The sequence below is a fragment of the Marmota flaviventris genome, chromosome 12 (genome assembly GCF_047511675.1).
Source record: "Marmota flaviventris isolate mMarFla1 chromosome 12, mMarFla1.hap1, whole genome shotgun sequence".
Taxonomy (NCBI): Eukaryota; Metazoa; Chordata; class Mammalia; order Rodentia; family Sciuridae; genus Marmota; species Marmota flaviventris.
This window is the reverse complement of record NC_092509.1, coordinates 85,149,301-85,164,798: the sequence shown is the minus strand read 5'-3', so window position 1 is coordinate 85,164,798 and position 15,498 is coordinate 85,149,301.

Genomic DNA, 15,498 nt, shown 5'->3' with positions numbered 1-15,498 from the left:
GTTTTCATCACGAAGTGATGTTGAATTTTATCAGATGCCTTTTCTAAATGTAGTTAGATCATGACATGATTTTGTCCTATATTTTGTTGAGGTGTTGGATCAAGTTTATTGTTTTCCATATATCAAACCATATTAGCAGACAGACCTTGGGTAAATCTTACTTGCTCATGTGAATAGTCTACCTACTTAATATACTTTTGGACTTTTTTGTACCTTTTCAAAGGTTTTTGCATTCTTTTCTTCAAAGGTATGTGTATTTTGTAGTATTAAATAGCATATTTTGCAGATGTCTGTGTTAGTCTGTTTGGTGAAGTATGCAATTTAACTTGTTATTTCTTTGATGATTTTCTGTCTGAATGAGATGTATTCTGCTGAAAGCAAGGTGTTAAACTAAACTATCATTATTATAGTGGAATATATTTCTCTATTTAGATCTATTGGTATTTCTTTATTATATGCATGCTCTGATATTTGTGTATATATATTTAGAATTGTTATTTTTTTTCTTGCTGAGTTGATCCCTTTTTTCTGCTTTTGATTTAAAGTCTATTTTGTACAAAAATAACTATCAGTTTTCCTTTGGATTCCACTTTCATTAATTTTTTGTTCTATCACATTCATTTTAAGCCTATTAAGTGATTTTCTGTAGGTAACACTATAGTTTTTTGTTGTTTTTGTTGCTATTGTTATTTTCCCATTCAGCACTGTATGTCTCTAACTTAAACTGTTTAATTCATTTGTGTTTAAGGTAATTATCAGCCTGCAAGATCTTAGTACACAGACATTTTGTATATTGTTTTCTTGTTTGATTTTAATTCTTTTCTAATTTATCCCTCTTTTATAGTCTTTCTTTTTTCCAATGTGGTTAATTTTAGTCTAGAATTGTATTTTGATTCCTTGTCTATTGTTTTTCATTTTTATTTTATGTATTTTTGGTTTGCAGTTTCCACGAGGCTTAAAAAAAAGATCTTTTCATTTAATTAACTATTTTAAAATGATAATGGCAAAGTATAATTGTAAATATAAGAAAAGAAACAATAAAAAACATACTAAAAATCTTCTGCACGCACTCCATTCCTCCCTATATTTTAAAGTATTGATGTTTCATTTTATATTTTTTTCTATATTGCCTGTTTCAACATACAATTTTTTGATACTGCTATCAATTGTTTACATTTTAATCTCAGTAAATAAAGATTTGAATGGTTTAGGCACTATGTTTAAAATGTAAGATCATTTCAAATCTATATCTTTACTCTTATCAGTGGATTTTATATCTTCCAATGTTCTCTTAATCTTGCAGGGTTGTGTTCCTGTTTTTGTTTTTTCCTTTCTTAAAGAACTGGTCTGGTGATTATCTATCAGCTTTTGTTTCTCTGGTGAATGACTATACTTCAAGAATGGGCAATGTTACTATTTGTGCCCCTCTGTTAAAAATAGGCTCATTTTCTTGCCTTCTGCCCTCCTTCTCAATGTTCACAGTTCTTCAGTAGCTTGAATTAGATTCTACCAATGTGTCTGTATTTTCAATTAAAATTGTTTCTTAAATCTTTTCAATTAAAAAAAAAAAAGAATGACTATACTTCATTTTAAAAGAATAGAATTGTTGGGTATGATTTTCTTGGTCTATAGTTCGTTCTCATTTTTGTTATTTTGTTTTGTTTTGTTTTTACCATCAGTATGTGAAAATCCCATGCCGCTCTCTCCTGGACTGTAAGTTTTGTGCTGAGAAATGTGCTGACAGGCAAATTGAGACATCCCTTTGTGTTGTTTATTTTCTTAGGTGTGATTGTAATGTGCTTTGGGGTAGATTTTGGAGAGGTAAATCTGACTGGTGACCCTTGGTTTTCTGGCACCTGAAGGTTTGTGTCTTTGTTTAGGATGGGAACTATTATTGTCTCTTCAAAAAAAAAAAAAAAAATCAAAACCAAAAAAACCCCAACTTTCTCCCCCTCTTGTTATTCTATTTCCCTCTTGAATCTAAGTGACTCAATACTTGCTTTTTTAATGGTGTTTTAGTGTTCTCATAAACTATTTTCACTTTTCTTCATTCATTCTTTTTTTTTTTCTCTTCCAACTGCTTATTTTAAAAAAGCCTCATCAGCTCACTGATTGATTCTTGGCTTCATCTATTCTGTTATTGATGTTTTGCTTGGAACTTTTAATTTCAATGGGTGTATTTCTCAAATCAAAGATTTTTGTTTGATTTTTAATTGCTTCCATCTCTTTATTAAGTTTCTTTGTTAAACTATTCAATTGTTTCTGTGGAGAGCAGGCTTTGTCCTGCTCTAAATGGCTCCAAATTGTAGAAGAGCCAATTCCAGACTGTGCCCTGCTTGAATCTGCTCCATTTTATATGCAGCAGTTTTCCCTGACCCACACCATTTTGAGTACAAATGCTAAGGCAGAATGACTTGGTAACTTGTCTGGACAAATATATAACCACCAGATGTTGAACATACAGAACTTATCAAAAAGAATAACCTACAGCTTTACAGCACAATCATAAGGCACAAGTTGACAAATTAATTAAACATGCTAACAAAAATTATATCTTGCAAACATATCAAACTAAATCAGTGGCAAACATGCATATGAGCATATCAAACCCATATCAGGGAAACCAGGCCCATGATATATCAAACCCAACAGACCAACAATGATGCAACTTCTTTACTTTAAACAGAAATGAGGGACACCTAAGACAGTGTCATGGTGACACATACCAATTGACCACGTAATGAATATGTCCCTAAATGAACAGGTGAAAAACTCCCAACGCTGTCCCTGGGGCTTCAGTTCATCACCATCTCCCTATCTGATGCATTCCACTCAATACTGCCTGTCACACAGACACTTCCCTTGAACAAGGTCTATGACTAGGACATCTCCATGCATTGCTTCAAACAAAATCTGTGCCTTGACCAAATTCTGAGAGTGCATTAGTCAATCTCATCTGCCCACCTGCAGTGTGACACTTCTGTGAGTATCAGCTTTCTGCCTTTGCCTTCAATTCTGCCTTTCTAAGGCCCGTGAACACTGCTGATGCTTTCTTAGCCCTTCTATAAAGTATATGTCATTGTTTCAAGTGAGTTTTAAAGACATCGGTAATTAAGACTGAAATGAATTAAAAGAACTTTTGATTGCCTTGCTCATGGCTACCAAGTGAATCAAGAATACTCAGAGAATTAGAGCTAATAAAATCCACATAACTTGTGAATTTATTGTAATCCAATAAATCCTGACATTGTGGGAAGACACAAAGATGTCCAGTCTATATTAACAACATAGCACACTCACAGTTTCTGTGTTTTCTTAAAGACTATTGAGTTTTCTTAAAACAGAAGTTTTAAATTATCCATCTAAATGCTTGTCCATACTGGCTAATTGCTACATGATCAGGTTCTAGTAACTTATTTTAACTATTAAATGAAGTCATAGTGTGTTTGAAAATTATCGATGCTTCTTGTGCTATCATGGGAGAAGAGGTGTCTTTGAAGAAGGGCATTCCTTAGGAGCACCTGAAGAGAAGGGGGAATTCAACTCAACGCAAGTAGATTCCTTGGCTGATGAGATGGAAAAAAATTCAGCATATGACAGTCAGAGGCATAGATAGACAGACATTTATTATTTTAAGAAAAAAGATACGCATTCCAAGCAACAATGCAGGCAATCTCAATACAGAGACGCCTTTGGGGTAAAACAAGAAATATACATTCAAGGGAGAATGCGTGACATCTTGAGAATGTTTGATGTGTTTGGGGGATTCCTGGCTCTTATTATAAAGGACCCTTGATAAGGTATGGGTATGGAAAGCTACGTAGTAAGTAAAGATATGAGTCTAGTGACTTCAATATGATTTGTGCTTGCATGGTTAATCTCTGGATCATTAGGATGATGCGGTCTTCATTATTTAATTCAATATCTAGCACTAGAAAGCATTCTGAATTATAGATTTCTCAATATGTCATATACTTCTACTTAATGGGGGGGTAAATTAAGAGTATACAAGTATATTTATAGATTTCTCAGGGATCTGAGACTAACAGGCCTGGAAAAGTTTGAGAAACTTCTGAATTAAAATCTTACTTTCTTCTCCCTCCTTTATGTCTCTTATTTATTTCTTATTCCTTCAATCCTATCTCAGTGCCACATCATCTGGAATTGAAAGATTTGTTATTTTTTCCCATGTTCATTATCTGACTTTGTCTCTGTCCTTTCCCAAAACTAAATGTAGGTTGATTATTTTCCCTGATCCTGTAATCCCTTCCCCCATTTTAGCACTAGATGGTAAACTAGTTCCAGGTTTGCTATGAGAATGTGTTGGTTTTGCTGTCCATGTTTTCAGCATGAGAGGGTGATCCAAGACCAAGTTGACTCACAGTTACAGTTGATATGTTGTTCATCATGAACTGGGAAAGTATCTGTCAAGGTTAGTCCAGACCCACAAGTCTCTCCCTATGCTCAGCATTCCCATATATTTCATACAGAGTCGCTGCTCTGTGATCAAGCACTGCAGTATTATGCCATGTTCTTTTGGTAATTATGGTAGAAGGAGACAACCGGTTTCCATTTCATGTCTTTGATCAATAATACCACAAAGATATATCACATACTGAGCCCACATTCCAACAAGACAAGCATAGCAGTGCAATAATACACAGGTACACAATGATATGGACTATCTGTTGCTGATATTGCCTAAGACTACTATAACCAGCTGCCAGTGATACTGGCTGGAATAGAAGACTAATAGTCTAGGGCTTCATGTCTTCTCCTGGCACTGAAAGTGTTTCAAAGGCTATACTTATAGGCAGCTCTGGGGATAGAGGACATTAGGATCTATACAGTATTAACTTTTGATATTCTGGTACTAGTTTCCAGAGCAAAGTCATGAGCTTGCTACTCTCCTATCTCCAGCAAATATAATTCTCTTTCATGCTATGCTGCCCAATTTTGTGGTAGTATTGGTGTAGGTAGTCCCTTGGTAACCTAGGCATTGCTAAGCAGAGTTATGCTTGAGTTTCATAATTTTGATGACTTGCACAGTTTTATGGTAGAATCAATATCAAACCCATGTTATAGATCAAAACTTAAATCTTTCCGCCAGGGTGCAGACCTGTGCTTGTGCTAGGGAAGGTCTGGATACTCTATGAACACAAACCTAGACATGGCTATGTTGCCCAAGGTTGGAAGATGAGTGGTGGAAACTGACTTTTTGGCTACCAAGGGTGACTCCAAACTCACAGGGAACCATATAGTCACTGAAAGTGTGACATGTCCCAAACAATATGCAGATCAAACTTAAACTGTGTCATAAGTTTCAGGCCTCTGCCTAATGATGAGTCAGGTCTAGAGGCTACATTTGTGAGTGTTGGCCAGGTCATAGGGGTATTGACTTCTATCCAGTGATGCTATGGGAAGCCTTATTCTGGACTTCAAGGCAAAGTCCTGTGTTGGTTATTATACCAGGAGTTGGAGTTTTACATCCCCTCTGATGCAGCAAAGCAAAAGAAAGATGGTGGAGTCAGGCCCATAACTGTCTGGAGAGGGCAATTCTGGTGGTTTAGTCTGTGGTTACTGTCCAAGGACAGAGGTTGTGTTTATCACCTGGTATTGAGTTTCAAGTCTAAGTCTTATATTCGGTTCCTTCTCTTTCCTCTAAGAAGAAGGCATTTCTCTCCATGTTGCATAGATTAATGTATAAACTCTTTTGTTCTCCCTTATTCAGAGTGTCTCTTCTTGTAATAAAGGCCTATGGCCTTTCATCTGGCTTCCTTGGCTGTAGAGATGGTGGTTTACTGTAGTTTATCTGTAGGAAGATGATCACTGGAGGATTTTAGCTGCCATATTGTTTTGCTTCCAATACAGCCTTTATTTACTATTTCTGTTACTCAATTTTTTCTCTACTGTGACCAAAATGCCTGACAAAAACAGTTTTAGAGGAGGAAATGTTTATTTGGTGCTCATGTTTTCAGAGGTCTCAGTCCATAGATGGAAGACTCTTTTGTTCTATTCCTGAGGAGAGGCAGGACACTGGGGCAGAAGGGTAAGGAGGAGGAAAGCAGCTCAGGAGTTGACACCAGGAAGCAGAAAGAAACCCCCCTCTTACCAAGAACAAAATACCTACCCTCAAATTCATGTCCTAATGATCTACTTCCTCCAGCCACAACATACATGGCTATAGTTATCACCCAGTTAATTCCTATCATGTTATTAATGCACTTATTAGGTTAAGGTTCTCCTAAGAGAATCATTTCACCTCTAAACCTTCTTGTATTTTCTCACACATGAACTTTTGGGGACACCTAATATTTAAACAAAACCACAATTTTTCTGTGTTCTCTCATCTTTTTTAGAAAAGTTGTATTCCAATTTTTAAAATGTATTTTGGTTATGATTCTATCAACAACTAAATGAAAGTCAATTACATAAAAAGTGTTTAAAACATGTTTACTATTTGATGGTGCTTCCATATATTTAGTGAACATTACGTTTTGTTTGAATTAATAAATGAGGGTAAGAATGCTGATAAGCTTTTCTAAAGTTCTTTTTGGAATATCCAAATTACAGAAGACTAAGTACACTTTTGTTCTTTTTTTCCTGGATAAAAGGTATAATGCTATTATAAAAGTAAGTAATGTCCTTATGATATAAATACAACAATTTATTTACAGATATATGTTATCAAAGTGTAAACTAAAATTATTTTTAGATTTTTGGTTAAGAAAATATAAAAGTTTATTTATTAGTACATTGCTTTCAAGTTTTTTCTTATGTGACTTTTGCAATTTTGATAAATATTTAAGTTAGTACTTATATATTTATAAACATCCAGCAATTTGTTATCACTTCAAAAGATCCATGACATATATAATATTCTGTGTTCACTTGTCCTAATTTTAAGAAGATAGTCAATCTTTAAACAATCCTATTCCAGTATGCTCTTGGAGGCAGTAATTTAATTCTCTCACACATGAATTCTTAAAATTAAACCTTGAGTATGATACCAAAAAATTCTCTAATGATCTAAATGTTATATAAAAATGAATCATTTAATTTACAGGTAGAAATTCTTTAGATACAAATAATTGCATATATCCATAAGTTTTAAGATGGCCAAGTAAGGTCAAAGTGTTAGATAACTTGGAGAAACAAGGAACCAAAAATGTAACATCTAAACAAGATATTAAAAATGTATTTTACCAATATGAAGAGAAAATAAGGAGTTGTAGAACTAAGTATAATGTTGAGATCTTGAACACCTAATTCTATAATGAATGTTAAGAGGAAATTCTGTTGCATGGTTCAGGAATATCAAAAAAGTTGTACATGATAAAAGTGAAAGTTTTTTTCAGGCTCACATATATAATGACAACTCATGTGTAAGTAATATTCTTGTAAAACATGCCCAGTTGTAGAGCATTTTTATAAGAGAGGCATACTTGATTAACTCTTTTTTTAGCACTTTGTGGAATAGCATTGAACACACACACACACACACACACACACACACACAATAAATTAACTTTATTTCTGAACATACAAAGGCATGGAATCTTACTGGTCATTGTATCAGAACATGTCAATAAATGTCAAAAGTGACAGCTGAACATATTTATAGCCTGCTATGGTAATCATCTATTGATGATCATGTTTTCATTTTCTTTTTCAAATATTTAATTTCTGATGGCAAACACAACTAAACATTTAATTCTCAGTATATTCTATATTTCCTCTGTGAAGGCATTTTTCTCCCCCTGGGCAAATGTTTCTCTTTGTTTTAATACCATCTATTCCTCCATTGTAATTTTTAAACCAATGTGTTAGAGTTAGCCTTCTCTAGAGGAGGAGACAAGGGATGCTTATCTTCTTATCAGATTGTAAATTATGTAAGACAAAAACACAGATATCCAGAAATTAGTAGAAAATATATATGAAAAACTAGGCTTTAAATTTACATCTAATGATTAAAAGAATAAACACAAAGTGGAATCATACAGTAACATTTATATCTAAATAGAGATGAAAGCAAAATGCTACCTAAGATATTACAAAAATAATTACTAAATTAGTGAAACATTATATTGTGGAGTTACAGAGATTAGGCTGATTCATCCATATATGAATTGGACTTTATTTGAAACACTCTTTTAATTTATCCGTAAAATTATCTACTGCACCTTTCATCATATATTCTCTTCCACTTCCTGACTCCTTTCCCCAATTCATGAGAATTTATTAACATTAAATATTTAAGAATTGCCTCAAACCTTATACATTTCATATGCAAAAATGGATGCAGAGTGTTACAATAGGCAATTTGACTTGAAAGCTCTTGCCAGCCCTTAAATCAGAATATCATCTCTAGAGATCATGAGGGCAGAGTTTAAATGGGCTTTTAAAAAGCTGAGGAATGAAAGCCCTGCACACATACACACACACAAGTTCCTTCCTTTGACCTTAGAAAAATCTTCGGAGGTTGCATAATGAAGTCTATTATAAAATGAAAAACAGCTAAAAGGGCACATATGATCCCAAGTGACTTCTTTTGTAAAGGGTTTCCATTGTCTCTTCTATATTAATTACCCTTTGATTTCTTACATAGAAGATGTACTATTTGTTCTGTAGATTTTCAATGCTTGAAATTGAACGTTTCTTTTCTTTTTTTTTAATTTCCGCTTAAAATATAACACTGGTTCTGTAGATTTTCTATGTTTGAAATTGAACTTTTTTGTTTTTAATTTCAGTTTCAAATATAACACTGGTTCAAAGAGAAATCGATATGTAAAGAATGTTAATGAATAAACACTATAGGTACCTTATTTTTAACCAGATAGTTGATTAGTTTAGTTAAATATAAGTCATTTTCGAGACTGCCACCTATTGAATTTATAATAAATAGGATTCATTTTCTGTACTCTGGAAACACCTACGATCTATTAATGTTGCTTTCTTTTTAGGGAATGTCTTTATTTGTGTTCTCTAGAAACTAGAGCTTGAGGCAAAACAGTATTGATGCTTTATTTATTGTGAACCATAGTCCCAGAGAAAGGGGGAAAAAGGGAAGCAGAGAAAACTGAGACAAATGAAAACTGATGGATTTTTGAGTTAACCCATTGAGGCAGGCTGGTTCTGAAACTGGAATTAGTAGGCATCATCTCAGTCATATATTCCAATATCCCATTGTCTATGTCCAGTAATTTGGCTGGTTTGGATTGTTTCTGGTATGGTGATCTAGACCTTCAATCCTAGGTGGGCATGCCATTAGATTGCAGTTAGTGCGTTCACAGTCATTCCTTTTGGACAGTTATTACTGAGCATGTACACTGGGTAATGACTCCATAGAAACCCATGTTCTCCAGACATGTTACTCTGGTATCACTTTGTATTAAGAATTCTAGATCCATCTGGCAATTCAGGATGAATTCTTATCTCCTAGGGAAATAAATGGACCTTGGTAATGCCACTTTGAAAATTATACCCCAAAGTGGACAAATAGCAGTTGCAACTTCCAGGTAGTGCTCCCTTACTGTGTCTCTTGTCAGAGATGTTCATCTCCAAGAGACAACATTCGTAATTCAGCACAACCTAAACTTGTAGGGATGCAAATTACAAATGGTTGTGTTGAATTAGGAAAGCTATGAATTACTGACAGTATATGATGCTATCTGCACAGTAGTATTGAGAAGAGTGTGGATAACAAGGGCATCTTATTTGATATCCTCTCCTCAATACTATTGGGCAGACAGCATCATATATTCACCTTCAGCAATCCACTGCATATTCTGAATTGTGTATTGTGGTGATGTCTCCCTGAAGTTTCCGAAGACCGTCCCATCATTCTATCATTATTCTGGAAAAGTTGAGTTAATACTACGTTGTGAACCCACTGTCACCACTCTTTTTCTTTTCTTTTTTTATTAGTTTATTTTAAAGGGCTGGCCTCAAACTTTGAATCCCCCTGCTTCACCATCCTGGGCTTAGATTACAGTCATGCACCACCAAGCCTTGTCAGCATATCAATATTTACAGCAGTGCAATTCACAATAGCCCAGTGATGGACTCGGACCAGGTGACCCTTTACACATGATTGCATAAAAAATGCAGTATATATACAAAATGGAGTTTTATTTGGTCATAATGAGGAATGAAATTATGTCATTTGCTGTTAAATGGATGGAACGGGAGGATATTTTGCTAAGTGAAATAAATCAGAATCAGGAAGTCAATGGTTTTTCCCATACATGAAAGTTACAGTAAGAAAGCGAACAGAGAGAGAAAAGGAATACAAAAGGGTGGATCTCATGGAAATAGAAGAAAAACCAATAGAGTAGAGGAAGGGGATCAAGAGAAAAGGATGAAGGGAGGGAATTCAGAAGTAATGTGTAATGAAATTGCCAAATTATGCTATGTCCATGTATGAGTATACCACACAAGAATTATATTGATTAAAATAACAACAATAGAAAGGAAATGAACAGAGCAGAACAAGCAGTTGGGGGTGGGAGTAAAGAAGGAAAAGGAAGGTCCTAGAGAATGAGATTGGTCAAATTATGTTATGTGCATAGATGAGCCTTGTGTAAAGTTTTAAAATATGAAAACAATATTCAAGAAATGTTTCCCATTTCTCTCATGAAACTTAACCTCACTTTATATTCCAATACAAAGATTATTCTTGCAAGCTCTCAGAACCTTCTCAGAAAACTAAATAAATTTTGCATTATTTCATCTTTTCAAGGATTTGTTATGCATCAGTGATATTCATAGTTTTGCAACTGTTTTAAAATTCAATAGATATTTACATTTTGCCTACCCCATGTGAATAACTGAACTAAAGAGATGAAGATAAATTTGTTGTTTTTTGTTCCTGCTTTTCCTATTCTAAAAAAATATTAATATGATCCTATTTCCTATGGTCACTGTCTTTCACATAGTACATCCCCTCTGTTTGGATCGGCAATAAATTTGAGTTTAATATTTTTGTTAAAATTACTACTTATCTCAATGTATTTATTTTCATAAAAATCAAAGCCTTGTATTAGAAATGATGAAACTGTGATAAAAGAATATATGCACAGTGGAAGTGAGTATTTTTCTTTCCTAGGACATTTGAATAAAATATCTCTTGGTTTAGATTCCTTTAAATGCCTATAACTAAATGCAAGTCTTTAGGTTTTCAGGAGTAAGAAGATCTATGATACCATTGCATAATATGTTGATTATAGATAACAGTTATATACAGTGAATTTTAAAATGCTAAAAGAAAGTATTTTGAAAATTTTTACCCCATAGAAATGATAAATGTTTAAGGTGATAAGCATACTTAACCTTACTGAAACAGTCTGAACATATACATATATTGAATATTACATATTATCCCATAAATTTGTACTTTCATGTGTTTGTGTATTAGTTAAACTTTAAAAAAAAAACTTTAGGTTTTCATAATTCAAAAATTTTAATACCGTCAATCTGAATTAAACTAGTTTGTAAGAAATATTATTCTAGTCTCCAAAAACCTTATATTTTTAATAAACAATTCTAGTAATCATTCAATTTTTGTTATAGAATTTTGAGTGTTTCTACTCAGATTTATTAAAATTTCATATTTTTGTTGTCAAAAGGAATATTTTGTAAATTTTTTGAAAAAATTTTCATAAGAAAGGAATCTAAGAATCTGTTAATGTAGCACTTAAATGATAAGTAGGTCTATTAATTTAGCATAAACAGTTTTGAAACAAACTGTTATTTCTAGAAAGTCACAGGAAAATGAATAGTTATATAAAAATAATGATCTATCTGTATTATTTATGTATGTGCATTATTTAAATATGTGCATGTAATTTAATAATACCAGCATTCATGCAGGAGTTGATATTTCCTGATTATCTATGAAACAATTTCAATTTTATTTCCTAAAAAATTCTCATTATTCCATATTTAACTTAGAAGTAATTATGTATGTATGATGAAAGGGAATTATGTTGAAGATTCCAATTAAAAACAGAATAATCACATGAATATTAATCCAAACACTAGTTTGTTATGAATAAAAGGTATTAAAATAAAGTTCAAGAGCACCCATTAGGAACCTATACCTACTTTACTGAAGCATTGTTGTAGTTATAAAAAGGGAGTTAATGTACCTCTTAACATTGACAATGCAACGGGGACTAAAGAGGTTTTATCTCAATCTTTTGGTGTATATACACAATTAATAAAGACTTAGGTAGAACTATGTTGATAGAAATATGCTAACTAGGTGAAGTAAATCAATGACATTAATTTTAATATATCTGATTTCTGCCTTGGATTAGCAATTTAAGTGCAGCCTAAGTTAAACATTAACATAGCTCCTTGGCTGCTTGCTTACTCCATTTGTCACATTTTTTTTTTTCAGCTTAAAAAATGTAGACTCCAGTGAGTATTTGGAAATTTTTATTTCCTTGGTTATTCCCATGGAACATAGGAAACAGATATCTAAAGTTCTCACTTTTCTCATTCAGTGGAATTTAATTTAATTTATATTATGACTAAACTGAAAGTTTAAAATAAAACTTTAGATTAAAGGGAAAATAGACCATAGCATTGGCATTCCCTACATATTTCTAAAAAAAAAACAAACAACAACAATTTATCTCAAGGATCTTGGGACACGTTAACTTTCTTTGTATGATTCCAAAGTTATTCTGATATAAACTGATCTGGAGGTTTTATCTCAAAACAAAACCAGACAACCCTACCCCTTCAGTCCAACTGTGTTTATTTCTATGTTCTGATCAAAACTTAAATGATTCACTTTAAGAAGAGCAAAAGTATTTTAGTGGCAGAATCTTCCCATCTTTATGATAAATACCACATCACCAGAATGCTTAGATCCACTGGCTGGGCACAGAAGCAGGTGATTATCAGGCCTTGGATTTCATAATGCTTCAGACTCTTCATTCCAAGGTAAGGAGGATTTCTACATATCTCAGCCAATTCACCTAAACTACTGATTTCAACAGACATCCCATTTTATAGCCTACATTGCTATTTTGTAAGATGATATTTTCATAATTGGAAATATCCATTAATTATCATAGTAAAGAAAGCCTCCAATAACAATCAAATAAAAACAAAATTAAAGCACAGAAAGCAGCTACATGTGAAGGATGAGCTTTCAACTTAGAATGTTAGTAGACAAGGCTAGAATGAAGACTCATTTAATAGACACATGGTGGCATGTAACACATCCACAACACAGACATAGCTTTGTAGTTGAATATCTGATTAATTGTTTTTCACTCAGAATGGAACACATATTTGAGACTTTTTTCTATCTTTCATCTGACCTACATGAAGGAAAGCAGTCCTGAAGAGAGTTTCCATCAGTATTTTTGGAAGAATTTAAACACAGGAGATAAGGCATTGTGAAAAAGTATACATTCTAGGTATGTCCCATTTGAAAAATAGATTCTTCCATGTCTTCATAATGAGATAATTATTAACATTAAAAGTATATAGTTCAAAACTGGACCTGGAGTATGCATTTAAGCCTTTGCAATAAAGAGAGAACTTGCAAGCCACACATAGTTTCTTTGTGTAAAGTGTATTTTTTTTTTTTTAATCATGGGCCAAAGCAGAATCCATAGTAAAGGGAATAGAGAAGTTGACATTTTGGAGAAATCAACATGAAATATGGAGTGTCTTTCTAAGTGATTAGTCCAGTTTATCAATTTAATGAAGCACTTAGGAATTTAGGTTCACAACACTTCTGGGGAATATACAAATGCATAGGATTATAATAACCAATGTTCTGTATCATTACAGAAATTAAATATATACTTTGTCATCTTCATGAGTCATACCAGGAACAGAAAGAGAAGAAAGTTCTCAATAAGACAATTTCATATATATAAATACATACATGTGTATATGTATATATACACACTTATATTTGTATACATGACATACATATGCACATATTACATGACACCCTTTCTGAGAATTGAAGGTATATTTAAGAATCATTCCAGGGAAACTTGACTTTGCCATCAGCTACATATTTTTTCTTGAAAAACATTTAGAAACCGTAAGGCTCAGTTTCTGTTTAAGTACTATTACGGGAGAGGAAAACATAAGTCCATATAAGGTCACCCACATTCTAGTATTTTTTGATGTTCCTTATCATCCATTTAAAACTAAAATTTTCATTTTAAACTTTGTGCTGTCCTATAGATTGGCATCAGTGGATAAGACCCTGGGAAAATAAATCTTGGATGACTGATAGCTTTGAAAGTGTTTGCATCTAGAAGAGCTGTATTTCCAGAAATACACAGTGGGAATCTATTGTGCTTTAGGTCCTGCTTTAAACGAGATAACACTCAAAGAAGGCAGGAAAATGAAATATGGAGATATGTGATTTTTCTTATCAAATGCTGTTCATATTGTCAGTGACAAATGTAATTTTTGTACGGTAATACTTTGAATGACTTTTTAATAACGACAGCATGTGTCTTTTTGTATGTGCGTGAACTTGCAATTTATGATGTTTCATGAAATTATTAGTATTTTGGAATATTAAAGAGCTTAACATGGAAAAATTAGCTGAAAGAAAATGTTCTCAGTTTTACCTATACATTTATTTTTGCTTTTCTCTTAACATTTAAAAGGATTCATGGGAGTTTTCTGCAGAAAGCCTCAGGCTTTACAGAATGGTAAAGTGAATGGTAGCATCTGCCCTTGGCGGAGATTTGCCCTAGCTTCTTCCTTCATTCTCTGTAACTAACATAATGTTAGTCTTTCAACACCCTTAATTGTGTGCATGAGACTAGAAGAAATAGAGGATTATAGCAATGTGTTCTAGATTTTGGTGCAGGTATTAAAGACTTTGCACCTTGGCATACTGAAATTATCCTTTTACCCAGGTAATGGATTTCTGGTTAAGGGTACAATCTAGGCAGGATATAACAAGTCTTAAGAAATAAAATTAAAGTTAAAATTAAATGAATATTTAAGTATTAAGCAACTTTGATTCAGGACATAATCATGTTTGCACTTCATTTGAAATGTATGATGAGCTATTTAACCATTAATGAATTGGAAATCGGTATTTAAATGACATTGAAAAGGATGGAACATTTCAAATTTTTTAGTTAAGCAAATATATACAAATTTTAAAGATTCATTCTTGTCAATCTGCTGATATTATTTTGATATGTCTAATATAATGCTTTCAAAATTACTCCAACACATTATTATATTTTTTAGCTATTTGAAAAGATTATTTTTGTCCTTTTTATCCCAAATAGTTTTATTGGTCTAGAAATAGCCATAGAATTTATGTTTTGGAGATAAATATACAGTTTGTGATTTGAGGGAATATGAAAAGATGTCATTTTCAATTATAATTTTGTTGTTAGAAATTCTGAATAATTTTATACTGTAAAGACCACCATCGTTGTAGTGAAATAAATTTGCATTATATTGCTAACAGGAAAATGTAAGTTATAA